This window comes from Silene latifolia, chromosome Y, assembly GCF_048544455.1.
Source record: "Silene latifolia isolate original U9 population chromosome Y, ASM4854445v1, whole genome shotgun sequence".
Lineage (NCBI taxonomy): Eukaryota > Viridiplantae > Streptophyta > Magnoliopsida > Caryophyllales > Caryophyllaceae > Silene > Silene latifolia.
This window is the reverse complement of record NC_133538.1, coordinates 15772602-15791401: the sequence shown is the minus strand read 5'-3', so window position 1 is coordinate 15791401 and position 18800 is coordinate 15772602. Positions and strand designations below refer to the sequence as shown.

Genomic DNA, 18800 nt, shown 5'->3' with positions numbered 1-18800 from the left:
TCATCCCAAAAGTATCTCTTTACCTCGAACAAGAATCTCTTCCTTTGGTTGTAGCTCAAATTCGGAGGAAGAACTTCTCCAAAAATATAATTGGCATAGTCCGCGAACCATGGAGTAGCATGCCTCTCAAGTTGTGAATGAATGGCCATCAAAATATCATCGGGGAAAGAGTCATTGATCGGTGTCTCTCTCTCTCTTTATCATGAAATCGGATTCTCGACAAGTGATCCGCTACCACATTCTCGGCCCCCTTCTTATCTCTTATTTCTAAGTCAAATTCTTGGAGTAGAAAAATCCATCTCAACAATCTTGGTTTTGCTTCTTTCTTTATCAGGAGATGTTGAAGAGCACGGTGATCCGAGAAAACAATCAGTTTTGATCCAAGCAAATAGGAACGAAATTTGTCTAATGCATATACAATGGCAAGGAGTTCCTTTTCGGTAGTATCATAATTCACTTGGGAGGAATCAAGAGTATTTATTATATAATAGATAGCATGCAAAGCCCTTCCTACCCGTTGGCCAAGAACCGCTCCAACGGCGTAGTTACTTGCATCACACATGATCTCAAATGGTAGTTCCCAATTTGGTGGTTGGATGATCGGTGCCGAGATTAGTGCCTCCTTAATTCTATTAAAGGCTTCGACACACTCATTAGTGAAGTGGAATTGGGCATCTTTAAGTAAGAGTTGAGTGAGGGGTTTCGCGATTTTTAAGAGATCTTTTATAAAACGGCGATAGAAACCCGCGTGACCGAGAAAACTTCTCACCCCTCTAACATTCACGGGAGGTGGGAGTTTCTCTATCACCTCAACTTTAGCTTTATCAAATTCGATGCCCTTTTCCGAGTTTAAATGACCCAAAACAATACCTTCATTGACCATAAAGTGACACTTTTCCCAATTCAAAACGAGACTAACATCTTCACATTTTTGCAATACAAGAGAAAGATTAAGCAAGCAAGAGTCAAAGTCTTTTCCATAAACGCTAAAATTATCCATAAAGACTTCCTTTATGGTTTCCATATAGTCGGAGAAGACACTCATCATACATCTTTGGAAAGTAGCGGGGGCATTACCTAAGCCAAAAGGCATTCTCCTATATGCAAAAGTACCATAAGGGCATGTGAAGGTGCTCTTATGTTGGTCATCTGGGTGTATTGGGATTTGGAAGAATCCCGAATACCCGTCAAGGTAGCAAAAGAACTTGTTAGAGGCTAACCTCTCAAGCATTTGGTCAATGAATGGTAGGGGGAAATGATCCTTTCTTGTTGCGGAATTCAATTTTCGATAGTCAATACACATACGCCAACCGGTGATCTTCCTTGTGGGTATTAGCTCATTCTTATCATTTGTTACTACCGTGGTACCTCCTTTCTTAGGTACAACCTGAACGGGGCTAACCCACAAGGAATCCGATTTAGGATATATGATTCCCGCTTCAAATAATTTCATAACCTCCGCTTTTACAACTTCTTGCATGTGGGGGTTTAATCTCCTTTGAGATTGGATGGTAGGTCTATGGTCTTCTTCTAGATGAATTCTATGCATGCAAAAATTGGGACTTATCCCCTTAAGATCATCTAAACAATAACTTATAGCCTTTTTATGTTGTTTTAACACATCAAGAAAACTTTCAATTGATTTTCATCAAGTTTGTCATTAACAATCACGGGTTTAGTCTTAGATTCATCAAGGTAAGCATATTTCAAATTTGGGGGAAGGGGTTTTAGAGTTGGAACTTGTACCTCACTTCCTTCCATTGAAAATTCATTAAGGACTTTCTCCATTTCCATTAGACATTCAATTCTCATGGCATATTCAACTTGTTCTTCAAGCTCACTAATCTCATCATACTCAAATTCCATGACAAATTGTTCTAGCTCCTTGGCTTGTATGATATCATCTTCTATGGCTTGTTCTTCTTCTATGGGTTGATATGCTTCCACAAGAATGTTATGTACCAATAAGGATTGCCCATGAGTAAGTTCTTTATTGGCTAGAGCAGCCTCAAGAAGATCTACTTCCAATTCCCAATGCATATTTTTGGCCTCACTTGCTTCTAAGGCTTCCAATGCTTGCATGGGGTCTTTGAAGAAAGGTATACTCAAGTGGTCCTCAACAAAACAATCTATAATATCCATCTTGCAAAATGCGCTAAGAGAAAAAGATGAGAAGTACCTTGAGGATTTTTACTTCCCCAAGGCAAAGAAAGACACAACTAAAAACAATCAAAGAAAATCAAATTAAGTTAACACCGTCCCCGGCAACGGCGCCATTTTTGGTTCGTCGGTTATGTTACTTGTCGTTAAAAGTTACATTGACCAAACAGTATTTAAAAATTCACAAACTACTCTACTCTTAGTAAAGAGGTAAGTAAAGGTCGGATCCCAATGGACGGGTATTGATGTAGGATTTTCGATTGCAAATGGTTGTGTCTAAGGGTGTCACAATTTGGGTTGAGATATGAGATCAACTAAACTAATCAACAATGTAAATAAAGTAATGAAAACAAGCAAGATCATTAAAATGAGATGTAAACAATTGATTAAAAGCACTAGGGTGTCATGGGTTCATAGGGGATTCATGGGATTTGATCATACAAACATGTTTTCTACTAGATGCAAGCACTTATTGTTGTGATGGGATCGAGTTGGTTTATGTCTTACAATCCCTAAGAAGGTTTGGGTCCCAGAGCCGAATCGATTAGATTGTACAACACCTACAAGTCGACTTAATCCTCCCTATCCAACTATATGCATGGTCTAATGAGACTCGAGTTGGTTTATGTCTTACAAGTTTAATTGAAAAGGTAAGTGATGGGTAAAAAATGCAAGGATTCATAGGCTCGCATTTCATCAAACATAACATGTGCATAAGTTGGAATCACAACAAGCAAGAAAATTAGTTATGAAAACATATTAGATTAAGCATGGATCAATCCCCATGTTGGTTTCCCCTAATTCCCCATTAACCCTAGTTAAGAAACTACTCACTCATTATCAAGTTTAACATGCTAACAAGGTTGTCAATCATACTAGCAAGGTAAAACATGATGAACAAATGAAAATGATTAACAATAATTAAGAAGGATTAAGAGAGAATTATACCTATGAAGATGATTCCAAATAATAAAGCAAAGAATAATAGAAGTACTTGATGATTGATGGAAGGTTGTCAATCCTCCAAATAAACCCAAATAATTTTCTAATTACCCAAAATAGATGAACATTAGAGAAATTAAGGAAAGATTAAGGAATGAGATTTGTATTAAGACTAGATTAAAAGTTGATTACAAGATTAAGGAATGATTAAGATTGCATTACAACTTGATGATAAACTAAGTAGTACCAAGGGGTATTTATACTAAAGATTAGGTACAAATATTAGGGTTACTAAGGGCTTAAATGAATATTAAGACCCTTAAGAAAAGTTGAGGAAATGCTCCTCTCCAAGGAGATGCGCATCTCCGTTTTGCTAGTCCCATAAAAATATGCTCGTCCCGAGCGTCTAGGAGGGTGGCACGGTGGAGTCTGTAAGGGGATACGAGCGGATTACTAAGGGAGACGCTCGGATTGTGAGGCTTCAAGACGAGCGTTTTGGCATCGGGATGCTCAGATTGCTGGCAGGGAGACGCTCGGATTGGCAGGGAGCCGCTCGGATCCTAGGTCAGGCACTTCTCTTTTCTTCTTTCCTCAACAATCCTCGGGGATCTTGTTGAGGATGCAAGGATCCTTTCATCATTGCCCAATCTACTTTATTATCTACATATGCGTTCTAGTATCATCTTCCCTTTGATGCTTGGTCATTGAATTCGATCAATTTAGCTCCATTTTGTCATGAAAATGCAAGGTTTGCACTCCTCTTTTACCAAGGAAACAAAACCTCAAAGAATATGCAAAATGGGAAGCTAAGGATAAAAAATGACCCAATTATACACTAAAAAGCATAGGAACGAGGCTAATTCAGGGACTAAATATGCTCAAATATGAGTCACATCACTTACTGACACGGCTGTTGCAACCCTATTAAAAATAAAACCAACTGGCTCAACTAAAGATATAGTAGAGGTAAGTCGGGTATCGTACTCCACAGGGAGGCTATTATATCTATCTGCTATCTAAGTCTGTCACGGTAACAATTGAGTGTTTGAATTTGTTTCTAACTACTAAAGGAGATTAAGGCAAGAGAAAATAAGTAATAAGAATAAAGAGTAAAAAGAGGTGTGATCAAATAAAGAGAAGAATGCTAGGATGTCGGTTCACCATGGTAATTAGCCAAATCAGTCATAAATAGCTCAGAAGGTCTAATATGGGAAAGGTATAGGAAAGGTCCTCTCGGTCCACTTTATGCCCTAAGATACAACTAACTTAACTCTCGCCCTCATTAGTGTAGTCTTACTGTTCATGACAGGTCTATTCATTCCAATCTCTCGATCTAGGTCTGAATTTATCCAAATTAACTGATTTAGAAGCGTGCACTCAACTAAACAATTACAAATTTTATTGTCATAAAACAGTTCTCACAATTCAACCATCTTATCTATTCATAACTTCATTTATTCACTACCATGGCTCCCCTAATCCTAACATAAAGGGATTTAGCTACTCATGCTTTTTATGAAACTAATAACAATGATAGATGAAGCAATAAGAGACATGATATAAGAATGATAAAGATGAAAAAAGCATAAACCAAATAATAACGATAATAAAAGCAGAAATTATAAGACAAGTAATTAAGGTAGAAAAAGAGAATTGAATATTGATTAAGAAGGAAAGAATGATTACAAAGTTTAAGAATCCGGAAACTAGAACAGAGAGCAACGAATGAACGAAGGGGAGGAAATAAAGTCTGCTTAAGAGAGTAATTAAGAGCATAAACAGAATGTAAAGATGTTTTTAACCTAATGACGTCTTCACCTTATATAAGGAATATTTTTATTAACAAAACTCAAATACTAATTAAGTCTATCACGGAATAAAATCCCGTGTAACATAGCAGTCCTCTCGATCGAGAAACTTCAAACACCTCGATCGAACAAATCTTCAGCCAAGTCCTTCAATCGAACAAAAAGCACATTCGATCGAGGACCTTCAAATTAGCATACTTCGATCGAGTTCATCAGGGACTCGATCGAACACTAGCAACCACCAAAACCACTCGATCGAACAAAGGAGCCTTCGATCGAGTGCCCAGATACTGAAACAACTTGCTCGTCTTCGTTTGGTTAGCATCCAAAGACTCATTCACGCTTCCCGAGGCACGGTAATTCTGCTCAAAACCTTCTATCTCCATAGATGCATGCTACGCGGACTGAGTAAGGTACGATTCCACTACTTTCGGGTCTGTTCCTGCAATTAAGGCAAACCAAACCAAAGTAGCCTATTCGGGGCATTTTACAATACAAAACTATGAGGATGACACAGAAATACATGCAATAAGAGGTCAAAAAGGACTATATAAAATGCACATATCACTTACCTTGAGGAGGAATATTTCCGGGCCGTTTTGAAGAATTATGAACCGCCATCTGAGCCACTTGTGTATCCAACATCTGGTTATGGGCAATCAGCTCAGAAATTTGAGTGGTCTGCTTTTGTTGCATTGACAAAGTTTGTTGCAAAAAATTTCTCAACTTTGCCATCTCATTATTTGCAGCTTGTTGAGGAGTTTGTTAAGGAGGTTGTTGATATTGATTATTAAACTGCTGACCTGTGACACCCTTAAATCTAGCCTTAATTATATACGTAAATTCTACAGAAAAACTGGTAGGATATGTTTGTAAATGGTTTAACTAGTCCAAAAACCTGCAATTTCAAAAATTTTCTAACTAAACCATTCACAACCAATTCCAACTCAAGAAGAGTGTCAAAAACCCTGCAACAACTGATAAACTAATTTACATACATAACTAAAGACGCGGAAATATAAGGATACAATCCAAAAATAGAAAAGGGAGACATATGTCCCTTCAAATAATATACAAACCAAAAGTGTAAAAGGTTACTAATAGAATAGCCAAAACTAGGTCCAAGGTTCTTTGCTCACTAGCCGTCTGTGACCCCAAACAAAGCATCAACAACCTGTCAATCGCATTTTATACAAACACGAAAGCCACAATTCAGTGGGGAGTAACTTCGAGTCATACGATTGGTCCGAGTTAAGATAAGATTCTCAAATAAAATGTGACGGTCTAATGTTAGACGAAAATTAAGACGGAAATTATTATTATTACAATCATTATTATTATCCGACCAAAAATACGTATACATATTTTATTATAGACTCGAAGTTACTCCCCACTGAATTGTGGCTTTCGTGTTTGTATAAAATGCGATTGACAGGTTGTTGATGCTTTGTTTGGGGTCACAGACGGCTAGTGAGCAAAGAACCTTGGACCTAGTTTTGGCTATTCTATTAGTAACCTTTTACACTTTTGGTTTGTATATTATTTGAAGGGACATATGTCTCCCTTTTCTATTTTTGGATTGTATCCTTATATTTCCGCGTCTTTAGTTATGTATGTAAATTAGTTTATCAGTTGTTGCAGGGTTTTTGACACTCTTCTTGAGTTGGAATTGGTTGTGAATGGTTTAGTTAGAAAATTTTTGAAATTGCAGGTTTTTGGACTAGTTAAACCATTTACAAACATATCCTACCAGTTTTTCTGTAGAATTTACGTATATAATTAAGGCTAGATTTAAGGGTGTCACAGTTGGTATCAGAGCTTGTTGCTCCCGACGCACGTTTGTGCACCCCACTTAAAATCACTTGACCTTTAAATAATAAACTTGAGAGATGGGTAGGATGGGTAGATTTAGGATTTTATGTGGTAGTCTCTTTGTGTTTGCTCTTTGTTAGGTACTAACCTGTTTGTTGATTGTCATTTAATAATTGTTGCGTTCTTGGATCAATGACTGTGAGCTTATCTATACGTAGATCAAGATTTGGTGTCTATTGCTGAGGATTGAAGATTTGTTCAAACTTGAAGAATGCTTCTATTTCCCCGAAGATGTTTCCCATTCATTGTGTACCTTGCCGTTCTTTACTTCTTAATGCCTATTCCATCTTCTAAATCCTCTTTTCTTATTCCTTGTAAGTCACTCTTGTATTCTCTAACTTGTCCTTTGTTCCTTGCTTATCCTCCCTTAACGCCTTTTGAAGGTACTCCTTCTTTTGAGGAATGTTGACCTTGGATGGAAATTTGACCTTTGAGGTGATAAGGTGTTGTTATAGTTGACACTAGTTGGATACGAATATAGCTTTGTTGGAAGCCTTGACCTTAGGCTTGTGAAATTGTTTATGGATGTTTGAGGATTTGGAGTGATGAGATCACGCTTATAGTGGAGTACCTTGTTTCAGGGAATAGATTAGGATGAGGTAACGTAAGCGATTGAGGAAACCCTTGGGAGTGATGTGGTTATGAGTTTTGTTGTTAGGAAGTTTTCGGAACCGTTTTGAGTGATGTTGTTGTTGGAGATAGGAGTGTCTGGCGTTTCCCTGTTGTCTAATTTCCTTTCTCCTTGATCATAAGCGTTACCGTTCATACCTCTTTTCCTCGTTTCATCTTGCTCCTCCTTTAAGTTTGACACTCGTATCTTGTGAAACTCTATCTTTGACATCCTTGTAATTTTGACTTCAATTTCTACCCTATGAAATTCATTATAGCTCTCTTGTTGCTTAAGTTTGAGCTCTCTTAACATACTTTGTTTCTATGCTATCTAAGTTACTTTCCTTTTTGTACAACTTCTAAACTTTCAAGCTACCAGTTTCGATTCATTCTTAAAAGTTTATGTCACTTCTGCAAACCTAACCTATTTTTAAAGATTGAAAATGAAAATTTGATTTAATTCCATATTTGTTCCTTGAATATAAACTCATTTATCGTAGTTTTAATTACTAAACCCGAGATTTCGTTAAGTTTTGTCCAATTTCTGTTAATTTTGATCTATTTATGACTTCTTTGTCAAAGTTTAATGTTACATTTTCAGGGATTTAACCCCCATTCGAGTTTAAAAATGAAACCTTTATTTCTATTTTGGCTTTTGTAAAGGGAAATTTGAGTAGATTACCTTTCTCTTATTTTGATTTTAACGTTGATCAGATGTTAGAACTAGTTATTGGAAACGTTTAATAACTTGTTCTACGCTTGTCGGAGAATAATTTTTGTTTTAAATTTGTCTCTGACTTGGAAAGTTAGCGCTCTTGTGTGCACGACAAAGGCAATTTCGTTCCATGGAGGAGACTTATATTTTCGAAAACTCTTCATTAATGTTTTTGAAGGTATTTTGATTTTTGATTTATACAAATGATTTGCCTTTTGACCTTATCTTTGATTTGGAATGTGATGTTCTTGTCTTAATCAACTCGTTTTTCCTTCTTTTAAGCTGAAGACTGAAGATAGGCTCGTGTTTTGACGTTTTTAATCGGATTCGAGAGTAAAAGGTAACATATTTCGAGTTACTCGACGAAAGATCGTCACATGTTTTTGATTTTTGTATGTTTGGTGATTTTTGTTGGTGTAGTATTTTCACATGTCTAGTATAGTTGCATGCATGTCAATTGTTAGTTTAAATTATGCCTTTTGTTAGTTTAAATTATCAAAGTTGAATTTGGGGACGATTAATTAATTTTCAGACGGTCTTATAATGTATAAAAATGAGAAAAAAAAAGAAATGGAAATGGTGCGGAGCAGCAGCGAATGGCCGGCAGCCCACGGCAGCCCCGGCCGGTCTTGGGGTTGGCCCGGATCGGTCCGTGCTTGTTTCGCGGGTTTTCGTACAATCTTTGTCTTTTCGGGTTAATTAATAATAGAATAGAATAAGTAACAAATGGTAGTATTTTGAATTGAAGCATAGTAGTAACAAAAATTATGTTATTGGTAAAATTGTGCTTATATTAATAGTTATCACATGTTAGGGTAGTTTACAAAAGGAAATTGTAATTAATAGGCTCAAAATGAATTTTATAGCTATAATTGTAATGTTTTGTTGATTGTGCCGAAAACTGAGCCTTAGTCCCTTTGACTGATGCGATGTCAGTTAATTGAGTGATTGGTCAGCCGCGATTTAACCGTGCATCGTCGCGAGGTGGGGTTGCGGGTAAAAATTCGGTTGAATGATTTAGATAATCGGCCTTTTTCTTGTTTTAGGCCATTTATTATATCTCCATTTCACATGTGTAATTAGTTGAATTTAAATAGCTTCTTATTTAGTTAGTTGAAATTAAATAGCTTCTTATTTTGTAGTAATGGCCCTAGATTTCCCTAAAGCCTTTTATATTGTTATAATTACTAGGATTGGAAATTAGTATTGAATACTTATTGAGGAACTGTTGGAATTGTATGCTGTAAATAGACATTTATATAGCTTTCACATGATAGAATGTTAGAATTTATGTTGGTAAGTAGGACTTTTTGCCCTCTTAAGGTTAAGTGGGTGTCTTACTTGACTTGTGTGGTGAGTCTTGGGTGGTGTGGGCTAAAATATTCAAGCTGGGACTAGCTGTGACTAGGTCTTAGGTGAGTATTTCGGCCTTCATCATAGATAGGTCTTTATAGTCTCTGACGAGTATATGTTCACTGCTTGATAGCCTTTGTGTTCCTGACTAGTGGATGTTTATCCAAGTTGGGGCATGACCTCAGGTACTAATTTTGATAGTATGGGGTCAGCTTAAGTACTAGCCGACCCTTCGGTGGTGTCCTTAGGGTACTCACTTCACTTTGTTTTAAAAAAAAGTTGTGAGTCTTGGGTGCGGTGGTGTGTATCCGCATGTCTAGGTCTGCGCAGATTTTAGGCTAGGGTTGTGTTGTCTCTTGGCCATGTTTTCTTAATAGTAACCGCTGAGCCAAGATACCGGTTCGATTACCTTCCCTACCTCGTGGTATAGACTTGAGTTACAAAGTGACTATTGACGGGACTAAGAACTTATGCCTGTCTTTGATATATTGCCCTTTCTTGTTTGATGATTCTATGAATCATAGAAGGTGAGATGCAAGCCGGCTATGGTTGATAGAGTTTGGATTACAATTTGTTAAATGTTTCACATGTTAGTTTAGTTTGGTCAGTTTAGGGCTCATATGTTAGAATAATTGATAATTGAATTCTTTATCATCTTGTTTACATGTTTTATTACATGTTACATAAATTTTGACGATTCGTGGCTGGGAGGACTCGAAGTTACTCCCCACTGAATTGTGGCTTTCGTGTTTGTATAAAATGCGATTGACAGGTTGTTGATGCTTTGTTTGGGGTCACAGACGGCTAGTGAGCAAAGAACCTTGGACCTAGTTTTGGCTATTCTATTAGTAACCTTTTACACTTTTGGTTTGTATATTATTTGAAGGGACATATGTCTCCCTTTTCTATTTTTGGATTGTATCCTTATATTTCCGCGTCTTTAGTTATGTATGTAAATTAGTTTATCAGTTGTTGCAGGGTTTTTGACACTCTTCTTGAGTTGGAATTGGTTGTGAATGGTTTAGTTAGAAAATTTTTGAAATTGCAGGTTTTTGGACTAGTTAAACCATTTACAAACATATCCTACCAGTTTTTCTGTAGAATTTACGTATATAATTAAGGCTAGATTTAAGGGTGTCACAGACCTCCTTGATTTTGCCTTTGATATCCTCCTTGTGGTTGATTACCACAGTTTTGAGGTAGTATATGAATTTTTCTGTGGTTGTTGCGGCTGTGGATTTTGCACATTCTGACTAGACCATTGAAGGAAAGGATGCTCCTTCGTTCTTTCATTGTAAAACTTAGAAAAAGGTGTACCTTGCTTGAAAGACTGATAGGTATTAACCTGCTCCAATGTGCTCAAACACTCAGCTGAATTATGACCATCCATACCACATCGCGCACAAGACTCCTCCTGTTGACTCATAGCATGAACCATCTTCTTATTACCCAAAGATTGAGTAGTCTTGATCTCAGCGATATGGGCAGAAAAAGCCTCTAACTGCGCCGCGATACCGCTATCTCCACCATTACCACACGTACTTCCCCTAGGATTTCCATACTTAGCAGTATGGGTAGAAATATGATCAATCAAATTCCACGCGCCATCAGAAGTAATGTTGTCTTGAAACCTCCCATTAGCCAAAGAATCTAGCAAAGCACGATGATCATCATACAACCCATAATAAAATTGGTTGCACCTATTAAAACTAATAGAAGCTAGTGGTAACAGGGTCGAACCACAGAGAGACAGATGTAATTATTAGTTGTCTAAATTCAGTCCAAGGTAACAATGATGTGGGGGTTTGATTGAATTGGTCTATAACTAATGAGTAATGAACTAAAGAAATGTATAAAATATAAAAGGGGTACTAAGATGGTCGGTTCATCGTAGTTTTGAAGAAAGATACTAAGTAGGTCCGAAATAAACACATGAGGCGGGAAAACAAGAGGTCCTCTCGGTCCACTCTCAACAAGTAGCGTCTTTTGATCTCGCTACGGGTCCCTAATATCACTAGTACTGACTCTCGTCCTGAAAAGTGACTAATAATCTAAACTTTACCTATCTTTCGATCTTAGCATAGTTTAGTCGTTTTAATTGGTAGTCTGACAACCTTCCCTATCTTTCGATCTAATGGGTCAGTCAATTACTAAACATTTAACTAGTCGCGTGCACTCGATTCGTCAAATATAGAATTTAAAACAATTAAAGCGAAACAAAACCTCACGTGGCCAGTCGATCGACCAAGGTGTGCATTCGATCGACCGGCATGCGACTCAGGTCGTACTATTCTACTGCCGCCTAATCTACAGTTCCCCTACATCCTAGCACGAGGTATTTAGCTACTCATGATATTGGTAAAAACAACAACAAGATTAACGAAATAGACTACTGAATTCATGCTTGAAATAGTTAAATAACAAATAACAATAAACGATAATTGGCTTCGGGAAACTAACTAGCAATTCTGTACTATGGATAAAATAGGCAATGAAACTGAACAGAAGAATACTGAAAAGGAATTGCAGAGCCAGATCCAAACCGAAAGCGAAGGGAACTTTATTAATCGAAGAACAATAATCACGAACCCTAATTATGAAAAGTCGAACTAAAACTAGATTAAAGCTTGATAAAAACTGGATGCTTATTCTCAAAACCTAGCTTACGTTATATAGAATACAACGTAGTTCTTATTTCCAAAACCTAACTACCATGGGCTTGCTTATTCTCGATCTTTTAATTCACGTCAAAGTAGCGGTGTGGTCGATCGACCACTGAAGCCGGTCGATCGACTGGTAATCTCTGAACAGTGGCTCCTGGAACTCGTGGGTTGGTCGATCGACAATGGGCACCGGTCGATCGACTGAAGTAGCTGATATTTGAATTCTAACTTCTCGTGGATTTGTCTTTCGGGCCTCGAAATGCGCACCAAGATCGTTCCTTGAGTAAATACTTCATGTCAAATGAAGTGCAAGATACTCGGGGACGGATTTGGCTCAATATCTACTCATTTCCGCATAAATCTGCAATATTACATAAAAATACGAAAGTAGACGAAATGGGGCAAATAGTAGCCTTAAACTACATAAATGAGCTCTGAAATGCGTGTAAAATAGGGTGTAAAACATCATATAAATGACACGCATCAAACTTCCCCAAACCAAACCCTTGCTTGTTCCCAAGCAAGAACTAGACTCGATCCTAAAAACCTAATGGAACGAGTTCAATCTTAGAGCGAAATGCACAAGTAAAGCCTAAACCAATTTAATGCAACAACCAACAATCAATCAGAAATGTGAGTCATGCAAACGAGTTATGTAGTTGTCAAAAACTGCTGAACCGTCAACTATAGAGAATTATCAAATTGGACTCTCACGGGTCGCTCAAATCACTCAATAAATACAGGTGAAAATATGTGAAAGATAAAAAGAATTCATTTTGTTAGTGACACTCACCTATCTACGACCTATAAGAACATGCCTGCAATCTAATATGAAGGTAATCTCTACAACCGTACATATGCATTCCAACCAAACAGATGACCATGACACATGCCGAGGTAAATAAGGGATATGTGAGGTAATGGGCAGGAAAGGCAAAACATTTATGGGAATGTGGGGGTACAGGTGATCAAGCTAGTACCGTAACAAAACCATATGACAATATCCATTTCTTGCTCAAACTTCAATTGACACGGTGCTATAGCAAGCACAAAACTCACAATCTCCGAAATAATCAACTCCCCATAAGATACAACTGAAACATGGGAGCAAAAATCGCCATTTGAATAAAGAATTGAATCATGCGAATTGATTTCTTTTTCTTCTCGGGCATCGGTCGATCGACCAAGTAGAGCAGTCGATCGACTGCATTGAACAGTACAACACTCTCTGTTTTTTTTCTTTTTCGAATCATTTTTCTTCTTCTTTTTTTTTCTTTGTTCCTTTCTTTCTTTCCTTTTTTCAACTTCCCAACTTCATCTCAAAACGAGCATATGCCACCAAAAACGTAGTAACAATCCCAAAAACTAAACTACTAGCTTGACAAGGGCAGGCTAAATGTAGGATGTGGTAATGGGACAAAAAGGCTATTTTTGGCAGTGTGGAGCTTATAGGTAAAATGAGAAAAGGGGACCTCTACCACATGTGTCAACAAACCACGAACCGAATGCATACAAGTATTAAGCAAATCAAATTCATATTTATGCATATCTATGTAACATGTCTCATAAGGAGAACTACTCACAATCCTAGATAAACTTGTCATAGATGTCACCAGTTATAGGCTCTAAATCTCAGAAAATGATGTAGTTTGCCAAAAATCTAAATCAAGTCTCAAGTTCAGCAAGAAATTTAACGAAAACTCGTAGACTATGCATATATGATTATACTAATAACATGTTAATTAGCAAGGCTTAGGCGTAAACAGCTGCAAATGCAATGTCATCATTGAAATACTACCGTTCCAACACGACCTATATGCTAAAATAAACGTGCATTTTTTTGTATTTTTGAAATAAACGTGCATTTTTTGCAAATGCAATGTCATCATTGAAAGAACAATGCAAGACAAAATGTAAACGTGAATGAAAACAAATGAAGTGCAACGCAAAACCCTTCCCCAAACCAAATCGCACAATGTCCCCATTGTGCAAAATCATGTAATGACAGAAAAGAGAAAACGGGAATTTGCGAGAAAAAGTAAATAAAGGACATGAAGTGAAGGACAGGAACTCACAAGACTTTAAGCGCAGCAAAAAGAAACCTCCCCAAACCAGCGTGAGCTAGGAGGTTTCAGTAGCTAGCAGTGCTACCAAAAAGTACTTGAAAGGACAACAAATACCACGCATAAAACCAAGAAAACAATTCTGAAGCGATGATTATGTGCAAAAATAAGAAAATAGAAGAAACCAGAAATATGACGGAAAATAAAGTGGAGTAGAAAACTCCCTCAATTCCACAGATCGACCAAACACAGCAGGGGAGAGGTCGTGAAGCAGTCAAAGTTGATGCGGGATGGTCGATCGACTAAATCATCCAGTGGATCGACCAGAGTGAACAGGAACAGAAGCTCCTGGAAATCGCAGCTCAGTCGATCGACCACTCAGGCCAGTCGATCGACTTACTTTCGTGCTGTAAGTTCTGATTTTCTTCGAAATAGCTCAACAACTCGAACTATTAGGGTCTATAAACCTGCAAATGCACAATAATACGCGCCCAAAAATTGGACAGAACCCAAAGTAACCAACTAAATTGTTTAAAATCCTAAGCAAACTATAAAAAGGCGAAGTCTCGCGCACACAAAACAATAAAAAGTTCAACAAAAGCAATAAAGTGTATAGTTTTTGAAAAAAGTCTTAATCAACTAATAGTTGATCAAGAATGGCCACGGAATGGCCCACTTGTCGGCTTCTGGCTACAAGAGGTAGTCTCAATAGTGCTCATCTTCTCAGCTGCACTCTTCTCAGCTCCAGCATCCGCAGAACTCAACGGATCAATATGTCGGACATCTTCCCATTCAATGACCTCTTCGGACTCGTCGGAATCCGGATCGACTCGTTGCTTTGGTGGCTCATCTTGGGCTCCTCATCCGTGCCATAGCTAAGGCATCCTAGACCGCCTCTTTGAACTATTGGCTCCTTCACTGCTGGAGCAACATGTGGCTCTTCCTTCCCCAAACCAGCTCCTGCAATATCTAAAATAGAAGAATCTTCCTCCACTTTGCTCCCAGTCTGGGGCGGAGGTGTCACAACAGGAATAGGTGTAGAGACAGGCATATCAGGAAGCACAAAATAGGATTTCTTTTCAGAAACCGTATTGCAAGTGACGGGCCACATGAGGTCTTTCTTCCTAGCTGTTTGGGCAAAGACAATGGAGTGCTTCCCTACGTTAAAAGTCAAAGTACCCGAACCAACATCAATTACCGCACCAGCAGTGTGCAGGAATGGTCTACCCAATATGATAGGAATGTGGGCATCTTCGGGCATATCTAGTACCACGAAGTCGACAGGGAAGAAAAACTTTCCTATTTGCACATGAATGTCCTCTAAGACTCCTATTGGCTGGACCGCTGAGCGATCAGCCATCTGTATTGTCATGTTCGTGACTGCAAACCTATTCAATTTTAACTTCCTATCAAGACTCAAGGGCATTACACTAATACTGGCTCCTAGGTCACATAAGGCTTTCTCAATAGGAAAGGTGCCAATATTACATGGGACTGAAAAACTACCCGGGTCTTCTAGCTTAAGAGGTGCGGTATGGCTCAAATAAGAACATGACTCCTTAGTTAGTGCGACAGTATACACAGTTTCAAGTGACTTCTTTTTAGACAGTAATTGCTTCATAAATTTCATATAAGCAGGTACTTGATTAACTAATTCTAGGAAAGGTACTTGTACGTTTAAGCTACGAACAACATTTTCAAATTTATTAAAAGATACCTGTTCCTTTGTCGGCACCAATCTCTCTGGATAGGGGGCTGAAATGAGCAACTTAGCCCTCTCATCTAAATCTCTCATGCCGGCATCGGTGGATTTAGGCTGAAAATCCACCACCTTCTCCTTGTTGTAGCTTGGCCCTTCTTCAGACCGTCTCAAATGTGAACCATTAATCGACAAAGGGTCGTACTTCAGAACCGGAACGGACCCATTAGTAGTCGGGTCTGTCCTCAATATTTTTGGTGCAGTAGTACCCCGAAACAAGTGATCCCTCAAGTTATCGGGCATCGGAGGACGAAAAGAATCACTATCAGCAGCGCTGTCAGTCGATCGACCAGGTTGGTCAGTCGATCGACTGACTTCTACAGGAACAGTAGCTTCTGGTTGTCGCGGACCAGTCGATCGACTAGGCATGTCAATCGATCGACTGACATACCTGCTGATCGTCTTTTTCTTGTTTTTGTTCGTCACAGCCTTCTCCTTGCTTGGTTCCACCTCATCCTTTTCAGTGACATCCTCAACTATAACGGGCCCATCAAGGGTAGACCCACTCCTCAAGGTGATCACATTAAGAGTCTCCTTTTGGTCCGTTTGAGTTGGTAAATGTCCCGGAGCTCGAGTTGTATTCTTGCTAGCCAATTGGGCAATTTGGCTCTCTAACATCTTCATCCCGGCCTCTCTAGCTTGGGACTCCTTCAGCAACAAGTTCTTCAATTCGGCAGATTCAGAATTTTGGGATTGCTGTTGCTGCTGAGGGACATACAGGGGCTTTTGGAACTGTTGTTGCTTATGAGGGGGCACATAGTTCTGCTGCTGCTGCTGTTGCTGTGGAGGTTGAGTCGGATTCAAGACATTTTGGCTGCTCCACCTCAGATTTGGATGGACATTCGGCTCATAGTATGTGTTTGTCTGCCTATAAGGTTGAAAGGCATCACAGGACTCAAAGGGATTAGGACAGTTGTCTGGAACATGTCCCTCAGCTCCACATCTTTTGTAGACGAAAAGACCGTCTGAAACAGCGTTTACATGGTAGATCCCTCCTTTTGAAGCACCACCCAACTCATACTTGTCAAATCTCGCCGTGAGAGCTTCTAATGCAGCTACAGAAGGAGATTCAACAGCTCTCCTTTGATTTCCCCTGGAATTTCCATACTCATCTTTGTGGGTGGCCAAATCATCAATGATCTTCTACCCCTTAGTCTCCCCAGTATTCTCCTGGAATCTGCCATTAGCTGTCGCGTCCAAGATAGCCCTCTGATCGTCATAGAGTCCATTATAGAACTGATTGCATAGGCTCCATTTCTCAAACCCATGATGCGGAATGGTTCGCACCAGCTTCTTAAAACGGACCCATGCTTCGTGTAAGTTCTCATCAGGACCCTGTTTAAAGCTCGTGATCTGAGCTCTAATGGTATTTGTCTTTGAGGCAGAGAAGTATTTCTTGTAGAATGCCAAGGCCAAAGAATTCCAGTCGGTGATCCCATTAGCAGGTCGGTCCAGGTCTCTGTACCACTCCCTTGTAGCATCGCGGAGTGAGAATATAAACATAGTCTCCTTTATCTGGTCCTGGGTCATGCCGGTTGGTGGGGGTATGGAACAGCAATAATCGATAAATATCTCCATATACTTGGCTGCAACTTCATTTGCAGCTCCCCCGAATTGGTTTCTCTCAACCAAGTTGATATAAGAAAGCTTCGGTTCGAATTTCCTATCAGCCCCTGGTAATTCGAACCCCTTGTATAGATTTGCAGCTGTCGGCTTAGAGTGACTTGCTATAATTGCTTCTTCAGCCATCTCTAGAAAATCTGGAGAAGTGACGGTCTCAGCTGATGAAGTAGAAATAGGTGATGAAGGTGGGTCCTCCTCGAACAGCTCTTCCTCTGTCGGCAATATCCTAGATGATCGTCTCAACTCGCGCAAAGTCTTCTCAATCTCAGGATTGAACGGTACTAATTCACCACCCTGTGACCTGTGCATAAGAGGAAACTACAAAAAGAATATGAGAATAGTTTAAGGAACAAATGTCCCTTAAACTAAGAAGCAGACTAAAATAAAACAACTAAAAATTAGAACAATTGCCTCCCTGGCAACGGCGCCAAAATTTGATACCCGTCGTTGTGAGTACCAAAAATAAAATTTATAAACCTATTAAAACTAACAGAAGCTAGTGTTAACAGGGTCGAACCACAGAGAGGCAGATGTAATTATTAGTTGTCTAAATTCAGTCCAAGGTAACAATGATGTGGGGGTTTGATTGAATTGGTCTATAACTAAGGAGTAATGAACTAAAGAAATGTATAAAATCAAATATAAACGGGGTACTAAGATGGTCGGTTCACTGTAGTTTCGGCAGCAGCATACTAAGTAGGTCTGAAATAAACACATGAGGCGGGAAAACAAGAGGTCCTCTCGGTCCACTCTCAACAAGTAGCGTCTTTCGATCTCGCTACGGGTCCCTAATATCACTAGTACTGACTCTCGTCCTGAAAAGTGACTAATAATCTAAACTTTACCTATCTTTTGATCTTAGCATAGTTTAGTCGTTTTAATTGGTAGTCTGACAACCTTCCCTATCTTTTGATCTAATGGGTCAGTCAATTACTAAACATTTAACTAGTCGTGTGCACTCGATTCGTCAAATATAGAATTTAAAACAATTAAAATGAAACAAAACCTCACGTGGCCAGTCGATCGACCAGGGTGTGCAGTAGATCGACCGGCATGCGACTCAGGTCGTACTATTCTACTGCCACCTAATCTACAGTTCCCCTACATCCTAGCACGAGGTATTTAGCTACTCATGATATTGGTAGAAACAACAACAAGATTAACGAAATAACTACTGAATTCATGCTTAAAATATTTAAATAACAAATAACAATAAATGATAATCGGCTTCGG

At 38.8% G+C, this 18800-nt stretch overlaps 1 long non-coding RNA gene and 1 other non-coding gene across 2 annotated transcripts; both read left to right on the top strand.

The window, feature by feature from the left end:
- Positions 1–8351: 8351 nt before the first annotated feature.
- Positions 8352–10599, top strand: LOC141627322 (uncharacterized). Its single transcript, XR_012536892.1, has 2 exons — positions 8352–8446; positions 10232–10599. It is a non-coding gene; the product is annotated as an uncharacterized LOC141627322 (long non-coding RNA).
- Positions 10600–17205: 6606 nt separating this feature from the next.
- Positions 17206–17312, top strand: LOC141636226 (small nucleolar RNA R71). Its single transcript, XR_012540852.1, has one exon. It is a non-coding gene; the product is annotated as a small nucleolar RNA R71 (small nucleolar RNA).
- The last annotated feature ends 1488 nt before the right edge of the window (positions 17313–18800 follow it).